This window comes from Polypterus senegalus, unplaced genomic scaffold, assembly GCF_016835505.1.
Source record: "Polypterus senegalus isolate Bchr_013 unplaced genomic scaffold, ASM1683550v1 scaffold_4379, whole genome shotgun sequence".
NCBI classification, from domain to species: Eukaryota; Metazoa; Chordata; class Cladistia; order Polypteriformes; family Polypteridae; genus Polypterus; species Polypterus senegalus.
The window spans coordinates 23,882-36,078 of record NW_024384659.1 but is presented as its reverse complement, the minus strand read 5'-3'; the positions used below and the strand labels follow the sequence as shown (position 1 = coordinate 36,078).

The 12,197-nt window shown below is 51.4% G+C and overlaps 5 non-coding genes and 4 pseudogenes across 5 annotated transcripts; all 9 read right to left on the bottom strand.

The window, feature by feature from the left end:
- Positions 1 to 242: 242 nt before the first annotated feature.
- LOC120522053 lies at positions 243 to 429 on the bottom strand. Its single transcript, XR_005632270.1, has one exon. It is a non-coding gene; the product is annotated as a U2 spliceosomal RNA (small nuclear RNA).
- Positions 430 to 1,320: 891 nt separating this feature from the next.
- Positions 1,321 to 1,486, bottom strand: LOC120522047 (annotated as a pseudogene).
- Positions 1,487 to 2,334: 848 nt separating this feature from the next.
- Positions 2,335 to 2,519, bottom strand: LOC120522043. The gene has a single exon (XR_005632264.1). It is a non-coding gene; the product is annotated as a U2 spliceosomal RNA (small nuclear RNA).
- Positions 2,520 to 3,458: 939 nt separating this feature from the next.
- On the bottom strand, positions 3,459 to 3,637 carry LOC120522048 (annotated as a pseudogene).
- A 914-nt stretch (positions 3,638 to 4,551) lies between these two features.
- LOC120522042 lies at positions 4,552 to 4,739 on the bottom strand. The gene has a single exon (XR_005632263.1). It is a non-coding gene; the product is annotated as a U2 spliceosomal RNA (small nuclear RNA).
- A 915-nt stretch (positions 4,740 to 5,654) lies between these two features.
- LOC120522050 lies at positions 5,655 to 5,848 on the bottom strand. The gene has a single exon (XR_005632267.1). It is a non-coding gene; the product is annotated as a U2 spliceosomal RNA (small nuclear RNA).
- Positions 5,849 to 6,770: 922 nt separating this feature from the next.
- Positions 6,771 to 6,949, bottom strand: LOC120522038 (annotated as a pseudogene).
- A 929-nt stretch (positions 6,950 to 7,878) lies between these two features.
- On the bottom strand, positions 7,879 to 8,062 carry LOC120522039. Its single transcript, XR_005632260.1, has one exon. It is a non-coding gene; the product is annotated as a U2 spliceosomal RNA (small nuclear RNA).
- A 930-nt stretch (positions 8,063 to 8,992) lies between these two features.
- On the bottom strand, positions 8,993 to 9,156 carry LOC120522049 (annotated as a pseudogene).
- Positions 9,157 to 12,197: the final 3,041 nt, after the last annotated feature.

Here is a 12,197-nt window from a genome sequence, read left to right as displayed (position 1 = left end):
TTGCCCCTTTCTTCATAGCGCTTTAATTCGAGCCTGTGACATCTGTTGGAATGCTGGAAGTACTACAAGCAATAGCGTCTAACGCATGAACTTTTCTTAATTAAGTCAAATTAAACTAAATTAATATTAGGTATTATTCAGTTAAATAATTAAATCCAATCCTGCTCTGGCTAGGCTTCTTTCCCTTTCCCCCTCATAGTAGGCAATCCCCAGCCAAGGCTGCTTGTCTTGTTTTATACCAGTAAGGAAAAGTGCCTCCTGGAGTACTGCAATACCAGGTCGATCGTTGGGGGAAAGGGGAAGCAAGCCCTATTCCATCTCCCTGTTCCAAAATCAATTTAATATATGGTCCCCAGATGGGGCGTATCAGATATTAAACTGATAAGAACAGATACTACATTGATCTTACCCAAAAAGGCCCGGAGCGTGCCACAAACTCCCCAGGCCAGCCACCCCCCACCGTCTTGCCCATGCGTCCAGCTGCATGGTAAGCATCAACTTGGCAGGGAGGAAGCAGCTCCCCTAAGACAAGGGGCGAGGCGTGAACCCATGGGGACATTCCGCGGCCGGGACCAAGCGGCCCACCTTGGGGGCCAAGGCCTGATACAAACCCCAAGGGTTGCCAGCGGGGAAAAACCCTAGGAGTTGTGCGAAGCAGGTGCCGATACAGCTGGGAGTGGGAGTGGGCGTGGGGAGGGAGGGACGTCAGTTGGTCCCTTTGGGTGTTTGGCTCGTGGTGGGTTTTGGGGGGCGGGGAGACCAGGCAAGGAAGAGGGCGGCTTTAAACCACCTCTCCACCTCCATCCCCGCCCTAGATGCCCACAAAACAAAGAAGGAGGCGTCAGTGAAGGCGGTGGCAGGCTAGAATATCCCTCGAGACACCAGTTCACAACTCTTCAGACACCGCGTTCACACCTGTTGGAGATTGAAGATGAAAGGAGAGGCACATCCTGGCCGCCTGTGTGAACAAGGCCTCGAACACAGGCTGCAGCGGCATCAGACAGCCTGCAGGACTGCCGTGGTTTCAGGAGCTTAATAAGGCTTCCGGGGCGGTACAGGCTTGGTGGTCGACACTACTTCACTCACCCCACACAGCGGCCTTCTAATTCCTGCCGCCTGACATCTGTTGGAATGCTGGAATCTACAACAATGCGTCCTACGCGCATAGAACTTTTCTTAATTAACAAATTAAAGCTAAATTAATTAATTAAAATTTATTCAGTTAAATAATTAAATCAATCCTGCTCTGGCTGAGCTTCTTTCCCTTCCCTCATGTAGGCAATCCCAGCCAAGGCTTTTGTCTTGTTTTATACCAGTAGGAAAAAGTGCACGCTCCTGGAAGTACTGCAATACCAGTTTATGCGGGGTGGATGAGCAAGCCCTATTCCATCTCCTTTTCCCAAAAATCATTAATATATGGTCCCCAGATAGGGGCGTATCAAATATTAACTGATAAAAAGATACTACATTGATCTTGAAAGGCGGCGTCCACAAACTCCCCAGGCCAGCCAGCCCCACCCGTCTTTGCCCATGCGTCAGCTGCCCGAGTAGCTCAACTGGAGGAAGCAGCTGCCCAAGCGGAGGGGCGAACCCATGTGACATTCCACGGCCTCGTGAAAAGGGCCCCCCTGGGGGGGCCCGATAAAAGCCAAGGGTTGCCCACGCGGAAAACCCCAGGTTTGTGCGAAGCAGTACCCCGATCACTGGGGTGGGGTGGCGTGGGAGAGGGACAGTCAGTTGGTCCCTTTGGGTGTTTGGCTCGTGGTGGATTTGGGGGCCGGGGTGACCAGGCAGGAAGGGCGACTTTAAACCACATCCCCCACCCCCATCCCGCCCAGATGCCCACAAAACAAGAAGGAGGCTCAGTAAAGGCGGTGGGCTAGTACCCCTTCGAGACCCACGTTCACAATCTTGAACTCGTTCACAACCTGTTGGGTGAAGATGAAAGGAGAGGCACATCCTGGCCGCCTGTGTGAACAAGGCCTGAACACAAAGCTGAGCGCATCAGAAAAGCCTGCAGGACTGCTTGAGTTTCTGGAAGCTTAATAGGCTTCCCTACGGTAAGCTTGAGTAGATCCGACACTCTTCCTCACCCCACAGCAAGGGCCTTCTAATTTCCCGAGCCTGCTGACATCTGTTGGAATGCTGGAAGTACTACAAGCAATGGCGTCCTACGGGCCCGCATGAACTTTTCTTAATTAAGTCAAATTAAACAAAATAATTAATTTTATTATTCAGTTAATAATTAAATCAATCCTGCTCTGGCTGGAAGCTCTTCCTTCCCTCATGGTGGGCCCAATCCCCAGCCAAGGCTGCTTGTTTGTTTATCCAGTAAAGGAGAAGTACGTCCGGGAAAGTACTGCATACCAGTTCGTCCTTTAGTGGAGAGCAACCCCCTATTCCATCTCCCTGTTCCAAAATCAATTTAATATATGGTCCCCAGATAGGGGCCAATTATCGATATTAAACTGAAAGAACAAGATACTACATTTGATCTTTAGCCAAAGGCGAGAAGCGTCCACAAACTCCCAGGCCAGCCAGCCCCAGTCTTGCCCATGGTCAGCTGCATGTAGCATCAATTTGGGCAGGAGGAGCTGCCCTAAGACAAGCGCCCGAGGCGTGACCCATGGACTTCCGGCCTGCGTGACAAAAGCGGCCCCCTGGGGCCAAGGCCTGATACAAAGCCCAAGGGTTTTACAGCAGTAGGAAAAACCCTCCGAGGTTGTCTTGGGAAGCAGGTGATACAGCTAGGGTGGGAGTGGAGGCGTGGGGGAGAGGGACAGATCAGTTGGTCCCTTTGGGTGTTTAGGCTCGTGGTGGGATTTGGGAGGCGGGGTAGACCAGGTGAAGGAGAAGGGCGGCCCCAAGCCCACCATCTCACCCTCCATCCCAGCCCTAGATGCCCATGGCTCTTAAAAGAAGGGAGGCGTCAGTGAAGAGGTGTGAGCTAGATATCCCTCGAGACACTGCAGTTGTAGCTCTTCAGACACCAGGTTCACGCCTATTTGGGAGGTTGAAGGGTAGAAAGGAGAGAGAGGCACATCCCATAAGCCCCGCCTGTGGGCTCAGGGCACCGGTACAGAGCTGCAGTGGGGCAGGCCTTGGGACTGCTTAGATGGTTTTCTGGGAGCTTGTAATAAGGCTTCCTGCACTGTGGGAACTTGAAACTTTTGGTGGTGGAGCACTCACTTCCCTCACCCCCACAACAAGCCTTCTGAATTTCAGAGACTCGCCTGGCGTACTATTTAGGAATGCTGGGTGCTACAAACGTAATAGATCCTACAACGCACTTGAACTTTTCTTAATTAAGTCAAATTAAAACTGTTAATTAATTGGTAGTATTCAGTTAAATAATTAAATCAATCCTGCTCTGAGCACAGAGCTGCTTTCCCTTCTCAAATGCAAAAGCCAAGGCTGCTTGAAATTACGTTTTGCACCCAAGTAAAGGAAGAATTTTTAAAAGCTCCTGGGGAGGTACTGCAAACTACCAGATTGATCATTGGGTGAAGCGGGCAAATTTACTACTATTCTCCCTGCTGAAATCAATTTTAATATAGATTTTAGATGAGGGTATAGATATTAAACTGAAGTAAGAACAAGATACTACACTTGATCTTAGCCAAAGGCGAGAAGCGATGCCACAAACTCCCCAGGCCAGCCAGCCCCGATTCGCGCTAGATGTGCATGAGTAGCATCAACTTGGCAGGAGGAAGCAGCTGCCCTAAGACAAAAGCGAGGCGTGAACCCATAACGACTTCCACGGCCTTAAGTGAGCCAAAGCGGCCCACCCCTTGGGCCTGGGGCTGGTACAAAGCCCAAGGTTTGCCCTATGGCGGAAAAACCACCGGAGTTGTGCGGAAGCGAGGTAGCCGATACAGCTAGAATTGGGAGTGAAGTGGGAGGACGATCGATTTGAACCCTTTGGGTGTTTCGTGGTGGGGTTGGGGGAGGCGGGGTGGAGCCAGGCAAGGAGGGGCGGCTTTAAAGCCACCATCTCACACCTCCATCCACATTTCAGGTACCCTAAAACAAAAGAAGGAGAGCGCGTCGTTGAAGAAGCGGTGCTTGAGCTAGAATATCTATAGGGGCAGGACAAACTCTTCCAGCACCACGTTCCACCTGTTGAGATTGAAGATGAAAGGAGAAGGCACATCTGGCCATACTCATGTGGAACAAGGCCTCGAACACAGAAGCTGCAGCGACATCGGGCAAGCCACCAGGACTGCCGTGGTTTCTAGGGGCTTAATAAGGCTTCCTGCTGGCGGTACAGGCTTAGTGCGTCCGACACTACTTCTCACCCCACTTAAGCGCTAATTCCAGACTCGCCCCGAGCATCTGTTGGAATGCTGGAAGTACTGCAACAATAAAGTCCACCACAGGCACGCATGAACTTTCTTAATTAAGTCAAATTAAACTAAATTAATTAATTAATTAATTATTCAGTTAAATAATTAAAATCAATCCTGCTCTGGCTGGGAGCTTCTTTCCCTTCCCTCATAGTACCAGGCAATCCCAGCCAAGGCACTTGTCTTGTTTTATACCCGAATGAAGGGAAAGTGCACACGGCTCCTGGAAGTACTGCAATACCGAGTGCGATCGCGTGGAGTGGTGAGCAAGCCTGTTTCATACCCTGTTCCAAAATCAATTTATGCTATGGTCCCCCAGATAGGACGTATCAGATATTAAACTGATAAGAACAGATACTACACATGATCATTGCTTAATGGGCCGAAAGGCGTGCCACAATCTCCCCAGGCCAAGTAGCCCACGGAAGTCATGGGTCGGCTGCATGAAAATTAACATCACTTGGCAGGAGAAGCGCTGCCTAAGACTAAGCGCCGAAGGCGGGAACCCATGTGACATTCCGCGGCCTAAGTGACAAAAGCGACCCCTGCCCAGGCCAAGGCCTGATACAAAGCCCAGGGGTTTGCCACAGCAGCGGGAAAAACCCTCGGAGTTGTGTAGAAGCAGGGTAGCCGATACACAGCTGGGAGGTGGGAGTAAGGGCGTGGGGGAGGGACAGTCAGTTGGTCCCTTTGGGTGTTTGGCTCGTGGGTGGGATTTGGGGGAAGGGGTAGACCAGGCAAGGAAGAGGCGGCTGAAGCACCATCTCACCTCCATCCCCGCCCTAGATGCCCACCAAAACAAAGAAGAGGCAATCAGTGAAAAGCGGTGGCAGGCTAGATATCCCTGGAACACCCGCGTTCACAACTCTTCAACACCACGTTCACACCTGTTGGAGATTGAAGATGAGGCATCCTGGCCGCCTGTGTGAACAAGGCCACTGAGCACAGAGGCTGCATGACATCAGACAGCCTACAGGACGTGGTTTCTGGGAGCTTATGGGCTTCCTGCTAAGCGGTACAGGCTTGGTGATCCGACACTACTTCACTCACCCCACAACAGCGGCCTTCTGAACACAAGGCCTGTAGCAGCCTGTTGGGATACAGGAAGTACTACAAGCAATATGCACGTCCTACAAACTGCAGCATAGACTTTTCTTAATTAAAATTGCAAATTAAACTAAATTAATTAGTGAGTAATTATTCAGTTAAATAATTAAATCAATCCTGCACTCTGGCTAGGACTGCCGTTCCCACTCATAGTAGGCAATCCCAGCCAAGGCTACTTGTCTTGTTTTATACCAGTAAAGGAGAATTTTTACCGCTCTAGGTACTGCAATACCTGAGTCGATCACATTAGATGCGGGGAATGAGAACAAAGCCCCTCTCCATCTCCCTGTTCCAAAAATCCAATTTAATATATATGGTCCCAGATGGGGGCGTATCGATATTAAACTGATAAAGAATGCTACGCTTGATCTTAGCCAATAGGCGGCTGATGCACAATCTCCCAGGCCAGCCAGCCCACCGTCTTGCCCATGCGTCAGCTGCATGGTAAGCATCAACTTGGCAGGAGGAAGCAGCTGCCTAAGACAAAAGCGCCGAGAGCGTGACCATGTGACATTCCCGGCCTGGGTAGCGGCCACCTTGGAGCCAAGGCCTGATACAAAGCCCAAGGGTTGCCTGGCAGTAGGAAAAACCCTGGAGTTGTGCGGGCGAGAATTGCCCGATACAGCTGGGAGTGGGAGTGGTGGGGGAGGGACAGTCAGATTGGTCCCTTTGGGTGTTTGGCTCGTGGGTAGGATTTGGGGAGGCCCGGGGTAGACCAGGCAAGGAAGAAGGGGCGAGCTTTAAGCCACCATCTACACCTCCATCCCCGCCCTAGATGCCCCACAAAACAAAAGAAGGAGGCGTCAGTGGCGGTGGCGAGCTAGATATCCACCGAGACACCACGTTCACAGCTCTTCCGGACACCACGTTCACACCTGTTGGAGATTGAGATGAAAGGAAAGGCACACATCCTGGCCGCCTGTGTAGACAAGGCCTCTCAGGAACACAGGGGCTGCAGCGGCATCCAGACAGCCGCAGGACTGCTTACCGTGGTTTCTGGGGGCTTAATGGGCTTCCTGCTAGCGGTGCAGGCTTGGTCGTCGACCTACTTCACTCTCACCCCACAACAAGCGGCCTTCTAATTCCAGGCCTCGCCCTGACATCTGTTGGAATGCTGGAAGTACTACAAGCAATATGCGTCCTACAGGTACGCATGAACTTTTCTTAATTAAGTCAAATTAAACTAAGGTATTAATTAATTAATTATTCAGTTCATCATTAAATCAATCCTGCTCTGAAAGCTAGGCTTCTTTCCCTTCCCTCATGACAAATAATCCCCAGCCCAAGGCTGCTTGTCTTATTTTATACCAGTAAGGAGAAAGTGCACACGCTCCTGGAAGCTGGGTCGATCGCGTGGAGTAGACGGAGCAAGCCCTATTCCATCTGCCTGTTCCAAAAATCAATTTAATATATGGTCCCAGATAGGGGACGTATCAGATAATAAACTGGTAAGAACAGATACTACACTTGATCTTGGCAAAAGGCGGCGATGCCACAAACTCCCCAGGCCAGCCAGCCCCACCGTCTTGCCCATGCGTCAGCTGCATGGTAAGCATCAACTTGGCAGCGGGAGGAAGCAGCTGCCCTAAGACAAGCGGGCGGTGAACCCGTAGCTGACATTCCAGGCCTCGTGACCAGCCAGCCCACGGAGCCCAAGGCCTGGGGCCTGAAGCCCCAAGGTTTGCCACAGCAATGGAAAAAACCCGCCGGGTTGTGTGAGCTTAATTTAGCCGATACAGCTGGGAGTGGGTGAAGGTGGGGAGGGGACAGTCAGTTGGTCCTTTGGGTGTTTGGCTGGGATTTGGGGGGAGGCGGGTAGACCAGGCAAGGAAGAGGACGGCTTTAAACCACTGCATCTCCACCTCCATCCCGCCCCTAGATGCCCACTAAAACAAGAAGGCGATCAGTGAAGCGGTGGCAGGCTAGATATCCCTCAGGAGACACCCGCGTTTACAGCTCTTCCAGACACCACGTTCACACCTGTTGGAATTGAAGATGAAAAGGAAAGGCACATCCTGGCCACGCCTGTGTGAACAAGGCCTCGAACACAGGGGGCGCTGCAGCATCAGACAGCCTGCAGGACTGCCATTGGTTTCGCAGGAGCTTAATAAGGCTTCCTGCTAGCGGTACAGACTTTGGTCGTCCGGCTTTTCACTTCACTACCCCACAACAAGCGGCTACAATTCCGAGCCTGCGCCTGACATCTGTTGGAATGCTGGAAGTACTACAAGCAATAGCGTCCACACGAACGTGAACTTTTCTTAAATTAAGTCAAAATTAAACTGGATTAGAGTAAAATTAATTAATTATTCAGTTAAATAATTAAGTAATCCTGCTCTGGCTAGAGCTTGCTTTCCCTTCCCTCATATTTGACCCAATCCCCAGCCAAGGCTGCTTGTCTTCAGTTTTTCCTGCCCAAGAGTAAAGGAAGTGCTCCTGGAAATACACTGCAATACTGAGTGATGGTAGATTAGATGAGCAAGCCCTATTCCATTCTCTGTTCCCAAAAATCAATTTAATATACAAGATTCCCAGATGGGGACAGTATCAGATATTAAACTGTTAGAACAGATACACACTTGATCTTGACCAATAGGCTGAGAAGCTGATGCCACAATCTCCCCAGGCCAGCCAGCCCCACAGTCTTTTGTAGTGGCTGCATGGTAAGCATCAACTTGGCAGGAGAGAAGCAGCTGCCCTAAGACCATGGCGCCAGAGAGCGGCCAGAGCCATGTGACATTCCACGGCCTCGTGACCGGCATTTTACTTAGAGCCAAGGCCTGATACAAAAAGCCCAAGGGTTGCCACAGCGGAAAACCACCGAGTTGTGCGGAAGCAGGTAGCCGATACAGCTGGGGGTAGAGGTAAAGGAGTGAGAGGGAGGGACCTCAGTTGGTCCCCTTTGGGTGTTTGGCATTTCCGTGGTTGGGGGTAGAGGTGGAGCCAGGCAGAGGGGCGGCACTGAAGCCACCATCTCCACCTCCATCCCGCCCTAGATGCCCACAAAACAAGAAGGAGGCGTCAGTGAGGCGGTGTGAGCTGGGGTATACCGGGGCCTACGTTCACAACTCTTCCAGACACCCGTTCACACCTATTTGGAATTGAAGATGAGGAGAAGGCACATCCTGGCCGCCTGTGTGAACAAGGCACAAGAACACCAGAGAACTTTTTAGCGACATCCAGACAGCCACGGGACTGCTTGATGGTTTCTGGGAGCTTAATAGGAGGCTTCCTGCTAGCGGGCACGGAGGCAGTGGGTCGACACTACTTTATACCCCACAACAGCGGCCTACAATTCAGAACTTGGCTGGCATCTGTTGGAATGCTTTGGAAGTACTACAAGCAATAGTCCTACAGAGCCACTTGCATGAACTTTTCTTAATTAGTCAAATTAAAATAAATTAATTAATTAATTAATTAATTAGTATTTCATTAGTAATTTAATCCAGTCCTGCTCTGGCTAGAGCTTTAGCACCCTTCCCTCACATGTGGGCAATCCCCAGTAGGAACAGCGTGCCTTTGTTTATGCAGTAAAAGGGAGAAAATTAGAAACCTGGAAATTACTGCAATACCAGATTGATCGTGGAGTGGGCCGGGCAAGCCCCTATTCCATCTCCTGTTCCAAAATCAATTTGTATATGGTCCCCAGATGAGGGGCGTATCAGATATTAAACTGACAGACAGATTTTTTTTGAAAAAATATACTTTATTTACATATATCTTTGGTGTATGTAATATAAAGAGCACGGTCTAATAGATCTTACAATCTATACAATCTACAATTCCAAACCAAAGAGATGACTGTATTTAAGCTATAGACATTACCAGGTCCTTCACCACCTATACGTACCTACAACACCTTATTTACATATACAGGGGTGGTTGTATAAAAATCACAATCTTTACAATCAATACCATATTAAGTGTTTTGTGAAGCTAACATTGGTTATTTTCCATTACATTCAATATGGCGTTCCATTCTATTTACTATTTACAAGTTATTTGCGGTCACCGACTTGGTCCCGTCCCTGAAGCTTGTCCTCAAAGGGGCTTTGCCGAAGGCTACGCAGTAAACCAAAGGTTACATCAATAAACCTCTTGGAGGCGGGGAATTGGTCTTACATATCCCTCAGTTTTCTTCCCGGAGTCCACATCGATAGAATAGTCTTTGAGAGCTGGGATGTATCTGCAGCAGTCCTCAGATTGTCATCCTTTCCTCCTGAGGACTGAGGCGGGTTTCCTGGCGGCCCATAGGCGTCCTTCCACGCCCGGCACGGTGGCCGTACTCCTGGGTGGCTGCGTGCAGGGAGAAAGAGGTCCGCCCGGGAGCACGGGGAATGGGTCGGTGTCTCTGGGTACCGACTCTTCCAATTCCTCTTCCAGAGCGTCAAAGAGTGGCTTCAGCTATACTAGGCATTCCCGAAGAGGGTGCGCAGGTGTCTTCTTCCGCTGGATGCCACGGGCAGTATCAATATCTGCGTTTCTGTAGCATGCATGAGCAGCGGAGGCAGTCCCCCCTTTACAGCCCATCCACACTTAGTCCCTGTGCCTGTTTGTCAATTCTTCCAGGCTATGTTCTGCCGCCTGGACCACGTGGCTTTTAATGGCTGATGGTAGAGGTTCGATAGGCTCCATTCGTGTCTTTGGCTCTGATGAGCTTGTAGATGGTTTTAGGTTTCCACGAGTCCGGTTGTCTGGTCCGTGTTCCGTTCTGAAGGACAACATCGTGTAGAACCATGGGTATTACGGTTGTGGGGGTAGAGGAGCTGTCCGCATGGCCAGGTGCTGGACTGGCGGGAGGAAGAAGCGGGACATGGGCGTTTCCGGACGATCCGCTGCTAATACTCCGTCAGTGTCCTCTGGATGCAGTTGCAGACAAAGGCCCTAGAGCAAGGTGGGGATGTCGGGGATGCCTTTCCCACTGCCTGAGGTTCTTTGTACGCAGTACCCGCTTGACTCTGTCCATCTTGGAATTTGGATGGTGACTTGCCCTGGTGATGGCTCTGCGAACAGTGGCGGTGGCCATGCCTAGGCCCCGGGTACTGGGGCCGGGAGATCTGTTCGCGGCACCAGTGCTTTGCCTTCCGCGGTGGGGTCCCTGAGGGCTCCCACAGCCCGATCTTCTGTCTGACTTTTTGGCCAGTCTCTCTAGATACGTCTTCAGGAAGCATTCCTCTCCATGCGAACCAGCTGCCCAGGATCTTGATGGAGTCCCGTCTGATGGTGTAGAGGGAAGATGGCAGAGGTGTCAAGGTGCCATTCCACGAGGCATAGCCTCCTGACTTCCATGATTGACCTTTGCTCGAAGCTTACGTCCAAAGTCTTACACTTAGATCTCATAAGCGCCGTCATCGATCCTACGGTCAAGCGCGAATCAAGTTAGCGTGTCGTCCATATGAAGGAGCATCTGATCTCTCTTCTATTCGGTCCAGTGCGGTAGTCCCTCCTGATCTCGGTCTTCCTCTGATCCGTTCCGCCCGAACTCGCACGGCGACGAAGGCAGCCTTGTCTGACCCGGACAGGACGGGGAAGGGGTCAGTTTCCAGCCGTTCACCAGCACCGTGCTGGAAGTGTCTCGTACATCAGGCTGATGTACAGGGCAGAGCGTATGGCATTCCGGACCTGGCGACACCGATCATGAACTTCGTGGGACACCCGGTCGAAGGCCTGCCTCGATCCGACTGACCCGAGGCGCGTCTGGCGTTCCTTCCGCGTAGATACACGAGTCCCCTAATCAGCAGCCCGGCTGCGTGAATCCTGCGTCAGGGGACGCGCGTTCTGAGAATCTGGAGTGGGCTGACCCCATCGATCCACCTTTTAGCGGTTGGCTATCCGCGCCAAGCTTGGGATCTTTAGTCCACGTTCAGGAGGGTGATAGAGCAGCCAATTCCTCGGCTTCATCTCTCTCTCCCTTCTGTTTTGTACAAGATGCGTGGTGATCATTCCTTCTCTCAACAGCCGGAGACATTCCTGCCCTCGCCTGCATCTCGGTAGAGCTCAGCTTAGGTCCAGGCCGATGAGTCCCACTGGCCCAGCGGCGTACGCCGGCTGGTAGTCCGTCACTGCCGGGGTCCTGCCCGGCCTGAAGATCTGGCGGCAGAGTGCAGCTCCCCAGCGTCAAGGAGTGGATCAGAGCAGACTCACCTGTAGGATCCAAGGTTTGTTAATACCTGTTGGAACCGGTGATTCGTCTGCCCCGATGCGTCTTTGGGGAGTAAGGAGGCTGCGCGTGATCCCCGGACCACTCCCCATCACTACCTCCGTGCGTTTGGCGACCCTCCATCGTCTACTTGAGTTCTCTCAGAGTGTGGCGGTGGAGTTTCCTAAAGAAAAAGGAATTTTACGCCTTCTCACCTTTCTCCAGGTTCTCCACTTTGGATCGAAAAGACAATGCGTTTGGATTCCTCTCAAAAGTGCACTCCTCAGGCTCTCCTTGGTCTCCTCAACTCCGTCTCCGTCCCAGACACTTTACTGGGGTAGAAGCTCTTGCAAGGACCACAGCTCCTTCTGCAGTCACGTTCCTTTACCCGTTGTACGCCTATGCGTGCTGCTTTGGCCTGAAGAAACTGCAGGAGTTTAACTTTAATAAATTCCACCAGTGGCTTACTTTCTGGAGTGGCATTTCTCTTCCTTCCAAGCTGGCGTAGCGGTCCTTGGCCTCCTGCGCGGCGTCTTCCCTTTCCAGGAGGCTACAATTCAGTTTCACACGACCCAGGCCATCACGGAAAGTTTTTGGCCGAGGGA